The sequence below is a fragment of the Paroedura picta genome, chromosome 3, assembly GCF_049243985.1.
Source record: "Paroedura picta isolate Pp20150507F chromosome 3, Ppicta_v3.0, whole genome shotgun sequence".
Lineage (NCBI taxonomy): Eukaryota > Metazoa > Chordata > Lepidosauria > Squamata > Gekkonidae > Paroedura > Paroedura picta.
Window position 1 is genome coordinate 85,953,053 of NC_135371.1, and position 16,761 is coordinate 85,969,813.

The 16,761-nt window shown below is 41.5% G+C and overlaps 1 long non-coding RNA gene across 1 annotated transcript in view; it reads right to left on the reverse strand.

The window, feature by feature from the left end:
- Nucleotides 1–16,761, reverse strand: part of LOC143832380 (uncharacterized) — a 299,119-nt gene that overhangs the window by 13,706 nt on the left and 268,652 nt on the right. Inside the window, exon 4 of the long non-coding RNA XR_013229232.1 lies at nt 7,285–7,422. This is a non-coding gene — a long non-coding RNA (uncharacterized LOC143832380). The remainder of the gene's footprint in view (nt 1–7,284; nt 7,423–16,761) is intronic.

A 16,761-nucleotide genomic window follows, 5' to 3' on the forward strand; every position in this document is an offset into this window, starting at 1 on the left:
TTTTGGCGTACAGCTAAATCGACCCGCCAGTACCTCTGTAGGCATCGTTTCGAATCGAAGTGATGTAAAAGCTACTCTGAGATTATGGTTACTGATTTTCATTAGATAAGAGGATCTACGATGGTCATATTTAAACCGCTTAAACCATGTTGCTGTCTTAATTTCCAAAATTTGCATTCTGTCTAACTGGGCATCACTTTTGAAGATCCAGTCTCTAAGGTGAGAGTTATTAGCTGAAGGATTTAGGAGGTCATCGGGGATGGAGTAGCGTGCAATAAGGCTATTAATGAGGCAATGCCGTGCTGGATCCTTAGATAACATTATATTAAAGGACTGATGACTAAATTTGTTTATGTTGGCTAACCTGAGGTTTTTCCACTGTTTTAAAATTGCCAAATGTACTCGGGCACTAAGAGAAGGCAGACCTGTTTCTGCCCTCATCAAAACAGCCGGAGTTCCCCTAGGTAGGGCTAGAATTCGCCTTAAGAATATATTTTGAACAGATTCTAGCCTAGGTATGAAGTTTTCCTTCCATCCCCAGACCTCTACTCCATACAAAAGATGGGGGATAACCTTGCACTTGTATAATTTGAGGGCTGGATCGATGAGGAAGCCTCCTGTTGTATAATAAAACTTCAGAATAGTGCCCACTAGGCGTGTTGCAGAGGCTCTAATGGTGTCCAGATGAAGTTCCCAATTCAACCTCTCACTAAATGTGATACCCAGATATTTAAATGAGTTGCACTGGCTAACAGAATTTCCAGATATGCTCCAAGAGAACTTTTTGGCCCTTTTTCTAAAGACCATTACTTTTGTCTTATCGTAGTTTATTTTAAGACCTTCTTCTTTACAATAAGCACCAAGTTGTTGTAGTAGTCTTTGCATCCCAATTTTTGTGAGGGAAATTAGGGCCATGTCATCTGCATAGAGTAAAATAGATATTTTTTGACCTCCTAGAATGGGAGAAACAAATTGTGGGCCAGAGAGTCTTTCTACAATGTTGTTAATGAATAAATTAAACAGCAGGGGAGCCAACACACATCCCTGCTTGACGCCCTTGCATGTTGGAATTTTGTTGGTTAGGGAGCCAGAAATTCCCACTCTAATTTGAGCATAAGTGTCAAAGTGCAACTCCCGCAGCAGAAATAGGAGCCGCCTATCAATGTTCAAGTCTGCTAATTTTTGCCATAGGCGCTGCCTGTCTATAGAATCAAAAGCTGCGGCCAAGTCAACGAATGCAACGTACAACACTTTCTTAGGGCCATTTATCCCTGAATAGACCAGTTGCTGAAGTATCTGACATTGGTCAATAGTACTAAAGCCCTTTCTGAATCCAGCTTGATGTGGGTATAAAATATGATTTTCATCTGCCCATTCCTCCAGCTTAATCAGTAAGTACTTACTGTACAGTTTTGCTGCTATGTCTAACAAACTAATAGGCCTATAGTTATTTGGAGCTGATTTGTCCCCTTTTTTGTAAATGGGCACAACAATGCTAAGTTTCCATCCAGGGGGGATTTGGCCTGTATTGTTAATTTGCGAGAAGGTTTTTGCTAATATAGGAGACCACCATGATGGAAAGGCTTTATAAAGATCTGTAGGGATCAGATCTTCCCCTGGGGACTTACCAGATGTCAGTGAGGAGATCAGGCCTTTGATTTCAGCCTCTGAAACTGTGGGCCAAACTGGGAGATCTGTTAGATCAGGAGGGATATGTTGTAAATGTGACATGGCTGTTGGGGGTGAAGCCAAATGGGCTCCAAAGACCTTGCTAAAATGCAGGGCCCAATCTTTAGCTGGTATTTGAGCCTCCAGATGATGGGACCAGGTGTTTAAACTATTGGAGACTAGTGCCCAAAAACGTGAGTCATTTTTCTCAGAAACCGCCCGATCTAATTCTTTCCATAAGGATTTGGCATGTTCGAGCTTTTTTTGTTTAATTAATTTTTTGTATTGTGATCTTAAATACAAAAGTTGGGGCATCCAGAACTCATTAGTATTTCTCCTTGCTTTCCTCATGGTGTGGGTTATATATTTTTTGAGAGTTTTACACTCTTGGTCAAACCAGCCATTATTTGAATATGGTGAAAGTTTGATTGGTCTGTTATTAACAAGAAACGGCTTTAGGAGAGTAGTAATAGCTTCCCAGATTTGGATAGCATCATTATCTGACTGAAGGATAGCATGCCTCAAAGATTCTGTTTCTGAGTTTGCAAAAAATTGGGAGAATTTGGATTGAAGCTGATCAGACCATTTGAGTCTCCTAGAACATGGTATATAAATATAAAAAAATTAATTAAATTAAATTAAATTAAATAATTAGTTACCTAGTTTAGAATTTGTTTAAAATTCAGAGGAGTGATAAGGACCCCAGAAAAGTGCCAATGAATACTTTCACTCTGCTTGAGAACAGAACTGTTGTCATTGAAAACCCTCTCATACTAGTAGAAACAATTATAATGATGAGTGGTTTATGTTATCTAACATACAGAGATACTTCTTTTTGGGAATGAAGTACATCCTTGGACCACAGTTTTTGCGGACATAAATTAAAATTGCCCTAGTTTTTGTTAATGTCCAGTATGATCTGGTGATTGTCCAAGCACTTAAAATATAGCTATTCATGTTGATTTAAAGGCACCCAAATAAAGGATTGTTCTTGCATGTTTTTAAAGTTAAATGATTTTCACCTAGATGGCCCTATGTAGTTTGTGCGGCTTTCCCCTAACAGTTGTTGTAGATTATTTAAGGAAATTCTGGATGATTGGAAGCATATGTTGTTTTGATAAACAAAAAATTTCCTATAATAGATCACTTTCCTTAAAGTGAACTATATTACGAATTAAGGGCCAACACACAACACTTAAGTGTGTGACCCCAGCCACACACTGCTTTCTAACACAGTCTTTCATATTCAGAAATCTGACATTGTTTTGGTGAATTGGTTATTTGAGGGATTTTTTATACATTATGTTCACAGGTTGCATTTAGGATTCCTATCCTGTATGTTCAGTGTTGCACACAAAGGTGATTTGCAGGTTCTCCTCAGTCCTTCCACGTGTAGTACCCACATGCAGTTAAGGCTTTGTTCCTGTGCCATTTTCCTGACTTGAAACAGTTCTAGGGTACAATATTTGGTATGGGAATTGAGGAGGACCTGCAACTCACCTGTCGTTGTTACATAAGACATAGGGTGGGAACTGCTAAGGGCTTTTATAACTGTATTTTATTGTTCTTTTAGGAATGTTTTATTGTAAAACACCATGAGCCGGCTTGGTCCGGGAGTGGTGCTCAATAAAATAAACAGACAAACTCCAGATTCAACCTGCACACTCTGCAATGTGAGGCTGATTATGCATGGGGGAGAAGGGTGGGCCAGCACTCATGACAGTGAGACTAATCCCTGCTTCCACATGAAGTCGCAGCCGACCCGATACCCTCCCATGCCTGGTGTGCTTTACGGCTTTGTTGCCCCATGTTAAGGGAATTCCACATTCCCTAAGCCTCCCTGGCTGCCAAGTTTAAAAGAAGTTTAAAAGAATCTGGAGCTGGCAAAAATTTGGAACAAATCATCAAACAGCCGGTCCTTGAGCAGCTGGAACAGAGAGCAGTGATTTCTTAGACTCAGCACGGGTTTCGCAAGAACAAGTCATGTCAGACAGACCTTATCTCTTTTTTCGAGAAAGTGACTATCTTGCTGGATAAGGGGAATGCTGTGAACATAGTTTATCTGGATTTCAGTAAAACATTTGATAAGGTTCCACATGATATTCTTGTTGACAAGTTGGTAAAATATGATATGGATCCTAATTCTGTCAGGTGGATCAATAACTAGTTGACAGATTGTACCCAAAAGGTACTTGTAAATGGTTCAGCATCCTCTTGAAGAAAAGTGACAAGTGGTGCCCCAGGGATCTGTCCTGGGACCTGTGTTGTTCAACATATTTATAAATGATTTGGGTGAAGGATTAGAGAGGGTACTTATTAAATTTGCAGACAATACTAAACTGGGAGGGGTAGCAAGCACAACAGAAGACAGAATCAGAATACAGGATGACCTTGATCAGCTCAAGAAGTGGGCTAAACTGAATGAAATGAAATTCAATAGGGACAAAGGTAAGGTTCAGCATTTAGGTAGGAAAAACCATATAGTAGGATGTGCAAAAAGGATCTAGGAGTCTTAGTAGATCATACATTGAACATGAGTCAGCAGTATGACTCGGTGGCTAAAAAGGCAAATGGGATTTTGAGTAGCGTGTCCAAATCACAGGAGGTGATGGTACCGCTTTACTCTGCTCTGGTTCAGTTTTAGACACCACAGTTGAAGAGGGATGTAGACAAACTGGAGCATGTCCAGAGAGGGCCAACAAAGATGGTGAGGGGTTTGGAGACCAAGACGTATGATGAATGGTTGGAGGAGCTCGGTCTGTTTAGCCTGGAGAGGAGACGACTGAGAGGGAATCTGATAACCATCTTCAAGTATTTAAAAGGCTGCCATGTAGAAGATGGAGCAGAGTTGTTTGCTCTTGCCCCGGTGGGCAGGGCCAGAACCAGTATGATGAAATTAATGCAAAAGAAATTTCCATCTAAACATCAGGAAGAAGTTTCTGACAGTTAGAGTGGTTTCTGAGTGGAACAGTCTTCCTCAGGAGATGGTGGGTTCTTTTTAAACAGAGGCTGGATAGCCATCTGATGGAGAGGCTGATTCTGTGAAGGTTCAAGGGGGTGGCAGGCTACAGTGGATGAGCGATAGGTATATGCGTGTCCTGCATAGGGCAGGAGGTTGGACTAGACGACCCAGGTGGTTCCTTCCAACTCTTATTCTATGATTCAATGATTACATCTTTAGACCCATTATACAAGAAAACTGCATTTGCAACTTGGAGAGGGGGCACTTTGTGACTAGGTAAAAATGTTGTTTGAAACTTTTCATGCAGCTATTTGCATGTCTGAACAGTTAAGCCATTTTTCCAGTTAAAATAATTGTCTGTTCAGCTGAGCAAGTGGATACAGCAGATAGTTTCAACATCTCCAGTTGCATTTGATGTTTCTTTTGTACACACAACTTTTTACTACTGTAACCTTGGCCATCTTCATAGATTACTGTTGACTGACAATTTAAATTGTAAAAACTTAAATATGACAATTACTTGTATGAGATTACTTGTGGCCTTTTGGTAGTTATGGTATTGTGTTTTTACTTTAAATAAGTAAAATGTGCATTAGAATCCAGGATTGATTCTGCACTTACTTTGTTTATTCCGTTGTGGATCCTGCTGAATCCAGATTGATTCAAACTCGGTCTTCCTCTCCCCCCACTCCCCATTGAAACAGAAAAGTGTTCTGCACATGCTTAGGGAGGCTCAGAAGGGGAGGCGGAAGCCAAGTGCAGCAGGAGCCTCTTTCTTTTCTTGAAGCGGGGAGGGGGGGCAGAAGAGGGAGGGGGAAAAAACATGAGACAAATCTCTACCCACAGAAGTTAGGGCTTCTAGAGCTTAAGTTGAGAGAAAATTAGGGCCTCGCCTTTTAAAAAAGCTTATAGCCTTGGCCAATCAGGGCTTCTCTACCATAGAGTCAGCCCTGGTGAAATAGCTGGAGATCCATATGGTTTCTCATGCTTTCTCAATCCGATTCTCAAAATATTGAGGGTTATTTCCATTCCTAAATATTGCAGGATAAAGTTTAGGATTACTCTGGATCAATCATGCTTGTTACAGAGGAAAAATTTAAATTGGACAAAATCAAAATGGAAAATGGAAATTGCATTCAGTGGAGATGGCAGGGATTGAATCGACCTGGGATTGGAATAAGAGCTCTGTGCAGACTCCACCCAGGTCTACTTTACTGGGATCTCACATTGCATTATGGTGGAAAATTAGTCTCTGGAGTCTGAGTAAAAGGCTGTATTTCATTTTTCTTAATGGTGGTGGGAAGCGCCATCAAGTTGCTGTTGATTTATGATAATTCCATAGGTTTCCAGGATCAGAAACATTCAGGGGTGATTTGCCATTGCCTGCGTCTGTGTAACATCCCTGACTTTCCTAGGTTGTCTCACTTCCAAATACTATACTACTGAGATCTGACAAGATAACTCTAGACTGGGGCACATAGATTTATATTTTATACATGAAGATTAATATCATCTGGACCAACAGGAAATATTTTTTAAAATCTACATTGTGTTAGATTTCTACTATGAGTTTGGGATCACTCATGAACTATGAAAACATTGAAAACAGTCACCTTTAAGATGTTTACTAATATCCTGATTCTGTCTAGTGCTCCTATTAATAATTGCATAAATACCAGTCAAGCCGTTAAATAAAAAAGAGCATTAGCAATTCCCATTATTAAAACAGTAGCAAGACAATAAAAAACAAACCCCAGAACTGTGTTCCACTATAACGTTCTACAAATGCACCTTTATTTATGCACCATCTACTGTAAGTTGGGTCTTCAATAGGAAATTTCAGCAACCGCCTTGCAATAGTCACGCCTTTTGTAGTTAGTTGAGTTTATGCACTGTATTCAATAAAGATCTGCTAAATTTAAATGGTAGTTTCAAATCAAGTTTAACTGGCAGAAGTGTATTCACAAAGTGGAATGAACTGTTGGTAGTTCCTCCTTTTTGGCAATTTGACCAACAGTTGCTCAGAACAGGAGCCTTGTGCAGATTGTCCGTTTCCAACCATAGTCATACACTGACCCACCCTTTAGTCCCAGTTGTGTTCTTAAGATCTGGAAACTCCTAAGTAAGGAGATGTTTGTTTGTAGTTGATAGCAGTACCAGTAGTAATGGCCACAACTACCCTTTCTAAGATCAGAAATATTCAGCATCTATTTCCCCCAGTTGGGAGTTCACTGCAGGATTGTATACCTTGAAGACATATCAAATTTAGATTGCATTGCTGCAGACTAAATTTGACAGATTTCCAAGTAAATGTGCTAAGGATCTGGAGGGAAGAAGAGGACAGGTTTGCAGGAATTGTGAGCATTATCCTATCCTAGATGTGTACATTTCTAGCAACTTTTAATTTAACTCTTAAAAACATATGTTACACTGGCTAGTCACTGAATTTTTCCCTTGAGAAATTTATGTATTATGCTATTTTTGAAAAGCTAGTTTTGAATATTTTCAATGCATCTTGCTTCCCTTTAAGCCAACTTGCATTGCGCAGTACATAGAAAAATCATGTACCATGCATAAAGCATGTTACATTTTTATGAACCAAAAAACAATCACATGCACTTGAAAAACATCATTATTAAAACGTACAGACTCACCATTTTTTGTAATGATGGAACTGAAAGGGCCATGTGTAACCTTCTTGTGCACAAGTGATTTTCTGCCCCTACCATTCCACTGTATTTCCTTGTGCATTCCAAAAAGCTTCAGCTTTGTCACATGGCAAGGGACTTAAGCTGAAACAGGAGAATCTAGCTTCAATACCTTTCCACATGCACATAGAGACACTTTCTGCTTGCGTACAGGAGTCTTGGGATTATTCTCAAAAATGTACTATTACTAATTTTCCTGAGGATGAAGACTTCAAAAACAGAAGTAAAATTGCTGTATAAAGGCTATAAAATATAATGTAGATTCTGCTGGGATCCATATCCATGTATGGGTCTATATGTCTTCAGGGTATGTTGTTTTGACACATTTAAAAACATGTAAATCATGGTTTGGAATTTTTTCTGCTACAAATATTTCAAAAGTTGACAGCATCAGCTACCATGGCTGTATTAGGGGCAGTTTATTTATGCATCAAAATCAAATATTTTTTCCAGAACTGTACGAGATAGATTATACCAGGTCTCAACAAATCTGGGTACCATATCACTAGGGGGTGCCTAGTCCCTTCACCTGACACTTTGTGGCAAGTCTCACCACTGCCAGCACACAACCTGTCACAGCCAACAGGCTGAGAACTGTGCTCCCAAATACAGACTAACCCAGGGGGATTTTCAGCCTAAATTTTCAGGCTGCTCGGAATCCAGAGTGGGACTAAGAATGGCCACTATGACCACTCTTTTTAAACTCCTGCTGAAAAGAGCCAGGGGTGGTATCCAACAACATAGGCGAGTTATAGGCAACATAACATGGTGAGTTATTCAGGCTGCAATCCTAAAACTACTTTCCTGGGAGCAAGACCTCATTGACTAAAATGGTACTTACTTTCAAATAGGCTCATTAAAAGATCAAATTTTAACACCTGGGCATCAGGATCAAACAAAGAGACAACAGCCTAAGGTTTCAAGAGAGAGTAGAACCAGCCTACAGGGATGATAAAGAACTTGGTGGGTGTACCCTTCCTGGGGTGAACTGTTATTTGAGAAACCCTTAAAGCCCAGCCAAGGTGAGGAGATTGGCCCAGGGGAGTTGTGTGGCCCCATTTTATCCTCCCAGTATGCCCCCTGGAAACCTTTCCTTTCCTACTGAGGTCCTTTCACTGAAAGTTCCAGAGAAATTGCTTGAGGGGTAAGAGAGGTGGCCCTGTCTCTTCCACAGTATCAGGCAAAGTGAGCATTCTGTGGGGCAGATTGGCCACTAGGGAAAGTCCCTGTGGGCTGCTGGGTACCTTTCCTAAACCCCAGTGCTCAAGTATAAGCTGTGGTTCAGCCAAATCAGGTGCACAAGCACGGGTGTTGCCTAGTGTGCTACATAAATAATTACTGATTTATTTTATTTGTTAGAGAGAAATCTGTTTCCTAAATTTTGGGGGTGGTCCATGAAATCAATGCTTTGATTATAAGGGGAAGGGGGAAATTGCATGTTTGTATGCTCCCCCACATGGAAAAGTGCTTGAACATACAAAATTAGGATGCCAGGGAGAAAGTTTCTATCTTGTTGTGAGGGAGCATTAAAACACAACCCCCTCCCCATCTTTTGTAGACATGGTATCAAGAAAACAATTCCCACTGTTTCTTAGACCAGAACTTAGAAGTTCTTTACATTCCAAAACTTATCTTGGCCAGGACCCAAAGAGCTACTTTAGGTATACTTAACTTAGTGTGATTGCCTGGAGGATTCCTAAATGTTCTTTCCACACTACTCAACAAGTTCCTGTCATATCAAGACTATATTTCAATTTTAGAGTGGTTTAGTATCTGTCATAAGAGCCTCTTGTGGCGCAGAGTGGTAAGGCAGCCGTCTGAAAGCTTTGCCCATGAGGCTGGGAGTTCGATCCCAGCAGCCGGCTCAAGGTTGACTCAGCCTTCCATCCTTCCGAGGTCGGTAAAATGAGTACCCAGCTTGCTGGGGGGTAAACGGTAATGACTGGGGAAGGCACTGGCAAACCACCCCGTATTGAGTCTGCCATGAAAACGCTGGAAGGCGTCACCCCAAGGGTCAGACATGACTCGGTGCTTGCACAGGGGATACCTTTACCTTTACCTAGTATCTGTCATATCAAGGCTGCTGTTAAAACCAACAAAGAAAAAAATATTGAACCCATACTGCTATAGACATGGAAACTAACTCAATAGTTCTTTAGATCACAGCCTTTATTTCTAAAATTTCACTTACAAAAGTGGGAAATAAATAGACCTGTTTAAAAATAAGTACTGACAAAATAAAGCTGTACAGTCCTGACACCTTAGCAGTTTTTTGAACATGCAAATATTAAAAAAACATTAATAGGTATTTTCCCCCTGTGCCTTTTGTGTATGTTTTTAAATGCATTTCCAGGTCTAAAATTGGAATCCATGTATGATTGCTAATGCAGCTATTTAAAGTTCTCCAAATATTATCAATATTTTGGCTGCAGTGGCAGACTAAACACAAAGGTACTTGAAAAGTGTATCATGTTTTCGTGACTGTACATATTCCTATGAAATGCTAATGCTTACCTTTTCTTTCATTCATATGACCAAACTGAGTGGTCATAAAATAGCTGTTGTTGATGAAGACATCTTATCCTGTGCTCATGTTTCCAGCATTCATATTGTACCCATTTTTTATACAGTTGTGGTGAAGTTGTTCTAAAACTCTTTGTCAGTCATGTACAAGATAATTTCCTTCTGTACAGAATTTGTATGATGAGCCTAATTTATACTGTGTTTTAACAGTTTGCCTGAACTGTCTATTGTTTCTACATTTTGTAATGTGAATGTAATATTTAAAAAATGACATGTGGTTGGTCCAGACCTTGCGCTTTTTCAATACATGTGTGCAGTTCTTCAGAAGGTTTTTATGTGAAGCGTAGAGCAGGTACAGCAAACAAGAAAACATCTTAAAGGCTATTTTTTTAATTGTAAAGCATCAGGTTGCACTGCATATTAACCTGGATTAACTGAAACTTTGTTCACTAGATACATGAAGCCTGTTCACTGACTTAAGTTGGGCATAAAAAATATTAGACTAATTGGGTTGGAACTGTCAGAAAACCTCACAAAGGAAGTTTGTAGGGCAGATCTTTCCTTAGTGACCTGGTGCTTGTCCTTAAAACACTCATTTAGAACTCGGTGGCCTTAATGAATCCCACAGTACTGGAGCTGCAGCGAAGAGGGGAAAGTGAGTAGAAGAAGAGTTGGTTCTTATATGCCACTTTTCCCTACCCAAAGGAGGCTCAACGCGGCTTACAGTCGCCTTCCCATTCCTGTAGGATTGCCTCCCATTCTGGCATCCAGTTCTTTGCACACAGTATATAAAATGTTATCTCCAACTTTTCAGATAAGAAGGCCACTGTATTTTTCTTTACTTCTGTAGGGAACTATACAAACGCTGCTTTTTATATCTCTAGGTAACAACCCCTTTTGAGAATTACCTGCCGTGGGAGAGATATTTTAGTCACATTGCCTTCTTGCTTCAAAAGTCAAAATCTTATGGCTGTAGCACTACTGCCACCTGCTGAGTGGGAAAAATAAGTTATTGCTATTTTAAATCACAGTAATACTTTGATTATTTTCTCGTATTAAGATAAACCAGGATATCATTTAGAGACTGTAAAAAGAAAAAAAAATCCTAGTTTGTGGCCTCACTTTATTGAAAGGCCACTGAAAACTAAGGCCTTTGAAACTAAGTAGTAAAGGATTATATTTCAGTACTAGATTTAAAGCCCGCTGTAGTCCCAATACAGCGGGCACTAGCTTCTTGGGAAAGGAGGAAGTCCGGGGCGTCGGTGACGCTGCAGGCCTGCTCCTTTCCCCAGAATGCAGCTGCGGCCTCAGGTGGGGTGGGGCTGATAAGGCTCCGTTCCAGGGAAAGGCCTCCTTTCCCCGGAACGAAGCTTTCTGCAGCAGCAGCTCCAGCCAAGGCCGCAGCTTCATTCCGGGCCTGCTCCTTTCCCTGGAACAAAGCCGCTGCCTCTGGTGAGGGGGCAAAAAGGCTTCGTTCTGGGGAAAGGGACCCAGGCCGGGAAAGGAGCGGGGCCCCTGCGTCTTCAACACAGCATCCCCACTCCTTTCCCCCAGCGTGAAGGGACCCGGGCCGGAAAAAGAGCAGGGTTGCCGGGTCCCTCTTCCTTTCCGGAGGGCAATGGCAAGCCGGCCGGGCGACTAACTTTCGGGGAAGGCTTCTTCCTTGGAGCGGCGACTCTCCGGCCAGCCCCAGCGAGGCTGGGTCAACCAGCCAATGGGGAGTACGTACGCAAAGCGTGGCTCCCCATTGGCCACTTAGCCCTGGAATGACACTTGGACAGCTTTGCGGCTCCTGATTGGGCCCTCTGAGTTTTTATCCCAGACAGAGCCCACACTTTCTTCTCCCCTTTAGACCTTACTCTTTTATTACTACTGCTCCACAGGAGCAGTTACGGATAATCTATAAATTAAGTTTTGAAAGGAATAGCATAGCTCATAGTTCAAGGGCACAGGATGGATAGCAGTAATTATTCTATATTGTTTCTTTCTGTCCCCAACCAGTGAGTAAAAATGCCTCATTAGTTTTTTTTTAAAGAAACCTTACAAGACTTTAGGTTTGATGGAAAATAGATAAGTTACAGCTCACCTTTCACAAGACCAGATGTTACTAATCAGATACAGTCATGAGAAAAAATACAGCTTTTTGTCACATATAAAATATAAAATAAGAACATAAGAGAAGCCTTGTTGGATCAGACCAGTGGCCCATCTAGTCTAACAGTCTATGACACAGTAGCTGAAACCCAGGCACCACCAGGTCTACCAGTGGGGCGAGAAGTCCGGAAGTCCTCCCACCTGTGACCCGAGGCATAAAGAATACAGAACATCATTGCCCCAGACATAGTATCCCACCTATACCTTGTGGCTAATAGCCACTCATGGATCTCTGCTCCATATTTCTATAATCCCTTCTTGAAACTGTCTATGCTTGTAGCCCCCACCATTTACTGTGGCAGTGAATTCCACATTAATTACTCCTTGGGTGAAGAAGTACGTACTTACTTTTATCTGTTCTAAGCCTATTGCTCATTAATTTAATTGAGTGCTCATGAGTTCTTTTATTGTGAGAAAGGAAGAAATGTACTTCTTTCTCTGCCTTCTCTATCCCATGCATAACTTCGTAAATCTCTGCCATGTCACCCCTCAGTTGTCATTTCTCCAAGCTAAAAAGCCCTAACATCTTTAACTTTTCTTCATAGGAAAGATGTCACACCCCTTTAATCATTTTAGTTGACTTTTTCTGCATCTTTTCCATTACTATAATATTTTTGAAGTATTGTGACCAAAACTATACACTGTGTTCCAAATTAGGTCATAGATTTATATCAGGGCATTAGGATACTGGCTGTTTATTTTCAATCCTCTTACAAATAATCTCCAGCATAGCGTTTGCTTTTTTTAAATTGCAGTCACTGAGTTAACATCTTCATTGAGTTATCTACCATGACTCCAAGATCTCTCTCCTGGTCAGTTACCACCAGTTTGTATATTTGTATTTGTGCATTACTTTGCACTTGCCTATGTTGAAACTTATTTGCCATGTTGACATTTGCTCTCCCACCCCCAAAAGATTGTTCTGGAGTGCCTCGCAGTACTCCCTGGTTCTCACCGCTCTGTACAGCTTAGTGTCATCCACAGACTTGGCCCCTTCACTATTTATTCCCAACTCCAAATCATTAACCAACAAGTTAAAAAGCACTAGACCTAGTATCAAGCCTTTCTGCACCCCACTGTTTACCACTTTCCACTATGAAAACTGCCCATTTATACCCATTATATACTTTCTATTAATTCACCAGTTTTTAATCCACAAGAGGCTCTCTTATTCCATGACTGCTGATTTTACTTAGGAGCTTTTGATGAGGAACTATAAGAAGCTTTCTACTGGGTCACCTTTATCCAAATGTTTAATCAACCATCAAAGAACTCGAAAAGGTTAGTGAGGCAAAATCTTCATGGGACATCTTTGGTTTAATTGCATCATGAGTTTGTAACTGTAAATATCAGTTTTCCAAGAGTTATTTAAACTGAAGGGAGGGGGGCCTGGGAGATTATCACTTCCCATAAAATCACCAATGTTTAAGGGGTTAAAGTGGCAAGGATATTCTAACGGAGCCAGAATATAATATCAACAGCTATTAGTTCTGATAACTAAGCAAAACCTCCACATTCAGAGCAGCCTTGTTAGGGTCAAACAACAAGAAGAGCCCTGCTAGATCAGACCAATGGTTCATCTAGCCCAGCATCCATTCTCACACAGTGACCAACCAGTTCCTCTGGAAAGCCAGCAATAGGGTATAAAAGCCAGGTCCTTCCCTTGATGCTTCCTCCTGGCTCTAGTATTTCAAGCCTTAATGGATTAATGCTTTTGAATGTGGAGGTTCCTCTCAGTCACCATAGTTAGTAGCCATTGATAGATCTATCCTCCATAAATCTGTCTAAACCCCCTTTAATGCTGTTTATTCCTGTGGGCATCACTACATCCTCTGGACCTTTAGGAGATCTCCAAACTAGCCTTGGTTTTCACCATTATGAATAATTTTGGGTCATTTGCAAATTTGGCCAGTACTCACTACTCACCCCCACTTCTAGGGGAAGTCATCAACATTATGCCATATGTTACTGTTTATAGTCAAAGATCTGTGTACCCTGAACACCCTTGACACTCAGCTCAGACACACATACCAGTACTTAGCATCTGTGACTAGGTGATGAAGATCTACCACAAACCTGGAAATAATACTGAGAGCCCAAGTAGAAATGAAAATTAGAACGAAGCCTATAAAGAAGAACTGATTCCAAGGACTGAAGGTCTAACTCAAACAAAAATGTGTGGTAGAGGTAAAAGGGGGAAAATAGTTTACTGATCTTTGGATCCAATAGAGTCCAATACTTATAAAATGGGTCCAGATAGTTTAGCAACAAATAAGCCCAATGGGTAAAGGTAGGGTCATATGCCATGTGCTAGCAAGAGCTCTGCTACCCACAAACAAAACAGATGGTCTTGGAATAGACATTTTTAAAAAATCACACTTTGGAAAACAATTCTGGCTCCAGTAACAGAAAGGTGGTAATTTACAAATGCAGAACAGAGACACAGGAAGCAGTTTGTGTGGCCAAGTGGTTTAGTTCTACAAGAAAATGATAATTTTAGAGTCTGGCCCAAGGGTAAAACTGGAAAGTAAGGGCACAGATACTAACATAGCATTCTATTACGGCAAAAGGCCATCAAGATTTAGATGTAGTAGAATAATTATCTCAACACCCATTTTTGGATGAAGCTTTATCTTTTGATAATCTTCTAGAGTAGGGGTTCCCAAAGTGTATGCGTCCCCTGGGGGCGGTAGAAGGGCAGCCATCTACTGTGGCTGAATTTTCCTACTGAGAGACGTTCCAAGGTGGCTTATCGTTGCCTGCCTCTGGGAAGTAGCAAGCCTGGACTTCCTTGGTGGTCTCTCATCTGAGTGCTGACCACAACAGCTTAAGAAAATGGACAGGATGGGATCATGCTGAGGTCCTTCCCCTCTTCAAATTCTGTCCTTATCAGACTCCTCCACAAAAGTCTCCATCTTTCGAAGATCTGAAAAGCCTTCTCCTCCTTACTCCTGGCCATGGGATTTCCCAATGTTTGCTTCTCTCTGTCTCTCACTCCCCCTCTGTCTTTCTCCCCAGGGAGGACCCAAAATGGCTTTTACAAAGGACTTATATGTGTGTGTGTTTTGCAGACTAAAATATGGCCACTGCACAACAACCAAAAAGGAGTGTAGGCAACATAGTGTGTTTTGAATGTGCAATAGACCTAACACTAGGGGACATTCCGCATGACTTTAATATAGCACTAGTCTTACATTTTGTTTTTGCCACTACGTTCCGTATGACATCGTGAGCAATCTGCAACACTCCTGCAACACTAGCGCCGAAATCGCTTCGTTGTAGTGATTTCCGGGGAATCGGGAAAAGTGGATTCACCCTCAGAAAATCGCTACACTCTTGCCAACAACCTGCAACACTTGCGGGAAAGACCTGTGCGTTCTCAATGTAGCGGTTGCAACAAAGTCCCTCCCCCTGGCTCTCTCCTCCGAACGTCCGGCAAAGCGATCGCCATTTTTTTCCCTCAGAGTGGGGAAAGCAACGAACCAGCAAGGCTTCATTCACCCTGCGAGGCTTCTCCGGCTACAGTCCCTCCACAGAAGTGCTTTAAAGCTCCCCTAAGTCCCCAAGCACAACACAGCCCCCTGTTTGCCAGTTCCCTTTAATTTTGGCCAAAAATCGTGCCCATGTGGGGGAGGGGGGATTTTTTTTCCACTCGGGGGAGAGTGGTAACAATGAATCACCAGCTCAAACACCAGCTAAATGGGTCTCTCTGTTGCAACGAATCAACGCATATTCGTTGCAATGTGTGTGTGTGTGTTTTTTTAAAACTGTGCTTAAAGGGAAAGGCTTTTCGGGAGCAGGATAACAACAGCCCATTGGCTGTTCTGTTTGATTAATGGCCAGGGGCGGGAACAAGCACAGAAAAAAATCGCTTCCTTTCTAGTGATTCCTGCGAGACCGGAAACCTGTGGGGAACGAATTAAACGCTACTGGATTTCATTATAAATGAAGGTATGCGAATGCCGAGATTCCACTATTTAACATAGCGTTTCTGCTTTGTGAAAGCAACTGGCAAAATTGGTTGTGCGGAATGGAAATAGGTGTGTGTTGGTATGGGAGGAGAGGGGGGTCCTAGGGAAGTGGCCTAGGAGCCAAGGGGGCAGCAGCCTGAAAAAGTTTGGGAACAACTGTTCTAGAGTTTGCCAATTTACTTCCAGCTAGCATCACGGAATCAGCTTTGTTTTGTCTCTGTTTTTTCCAGAGTACTGAACTTCTTTGTTCCAAGTACTCCTTACCTATCAAGCTACCAAATTATCCCTAACTGTCCCACAGACTGATTTTCAAACCTTAATTTCCTCCCAAATGAATTTCTGCTTCCATTTCTTAATTTCTTCCAAAATGAATTTCCACTTCCATTATTTCTGTTCAGTTTTCCTTTCAGTCCTGCCTTTCGTTCTCTCTTAATTCTGGGCTCCAACACTGAGTCTAATCTAAGGCATTTCACAGATTGCCGTAGTTCTCAAAGGCTTGCATTGAGTTTATGTAGGCTGGTGAACACAGGTGGCTGCTATTCTGTCATGATAACAATCCCCCCCCCCATTTACACTATGCATGCCAAAACACTTTCCCACAGAACAGACAAGTAGCTACAGATAACACTACTGAACAGCAGAATAACCTGGGAACCAAAGATGGTGGCACAGAGGGAACGGTGGTTACCAGTCACCGGAAAACCAAAGTAAGGGTCCCCAGAAGAAGTAAGAATGTAGTCCAGGGAGAGGGCTACATGACACTAGCACAATGAGC